The following is a 1,442-nucleotide window of genomic DNA, read 5'->3' as shown; positions in this document are numbered from 1 at the left end:
AATGCTGTTATCAGTTTACAACTTATACAGTCTCTCAGTTCAGTATACACTGTGTGTATACAGCTCTGTATACTGAAGCTGTATTGATTATTATAATCTGATATAATACTCACTTTTCACAGATCATGGTTTATTTAAGTGAGAGAGAGAGAAGACATAACTATTATTTTATTAAGAAAAAATGAATAATTAGTAATATTAAATATAATTTAATTCTTCTGTATTTAAAATTTAATTAGTCTATACTCTTTAATTTAAGAGTTTTTAAGAGTGTTTTAATAGTTTTCATACCAGCTTGAACTTAGTGATGAGTTGAAGAAGAAGAGAAAAGAGAGAAGAAAGAAATAAGAATAACTTATCTTTATAATATGAAAATAGAGAATCACTGTAATTATTCTTTCTAAGAATAAAGATCTGTTTTCTGCATGTATCTCTGATATAGATTATATAATAACTGTATACAAAGAATATCAACACTGTATATATTAAATGAAGATGATATTACTATATAATACTGTAGCTGTTTCTGTACATCTCTGAAAGCTGTTAATATTTTCTTTAAGTTTCTTTATATTTAATAAGTCAGTAATATATTTCAATACACTTCTTCTTTCATTATTATTATTATCATTATTGTTATTATCATTATTATTATTATTATTATTACTTTTATCACTATTATTATTATCAGTATGATTATTATCATTATTATTATTATTATTATTATTATTATTATTATTATATTATTTCTGACTCTCTCTTCTATCTTCATCTCTCTTTAATACTCACTGAAATTAATTATATCATTTCTCTTCAAATATTCTGCAGTTCTGTGAACTATCAAGATGTATAAGTACTGTCACAGATTGAAGAAAGAGAAGAAGAAGATATTTAAACAAGAGAAGACAGATTGTAAGACATGTTATAATACCTTAAAAAGACTTCATAAAAGAGTAGAATAATAATGATTTTAAGTAATACTTCTGATATATTTAGACTAAACTAAGTATAGAAATAATACAGATAATACTACTTATAAGAGATTGAAAAGAAAGATAGTGAAAAGTCTTATATAGTAGTAGTAAGACTAGAAGAAGTTCTGAGAATAATTTAAGACTAAGATAAAGAGAGAAAGAGAGAAGAAGAGTATTACTATAAATAAGTAATAATAGAAGAAAATTAAGAGAGTGTTAAAGTAAGAGATAAAGAAGTCAAAACTAATAAGTTTTTTATTTATTAAAAGATAATAATTTTTAATAATACTTCTATTCTCTAATTAATTAGTAGAAGCTGATATAGAAGAAGGAAATTAAGATCTTATTCACATCTTAAATGCACTTCATAATTCAGAATATTAAGAAGATAGCTCTGCTCTCTGAGTATATCAATCTACTTACTACTGAGATGAAACCTGAGACAGTAGATCAGAAAATGCAGGATTT

The sequence above is a fragment of the Blastomyces gilchristii genome (assembly GCF_000003855.2).
Source record: "Blastomyces gilchristii SLH14081 genomic scaffold supercont1.6, whole genome shotgun sequence".
NCBI classification, from domain to species: Eukaryota; Fungi; Ascomycota; class Eurotiomycetes; order Onygenales; family Ajellomycetaceae; genus Blastomyces; species Blastomyces gilchristii.
Note: the sequence above shows the minus strand (reverse complement) of the source record.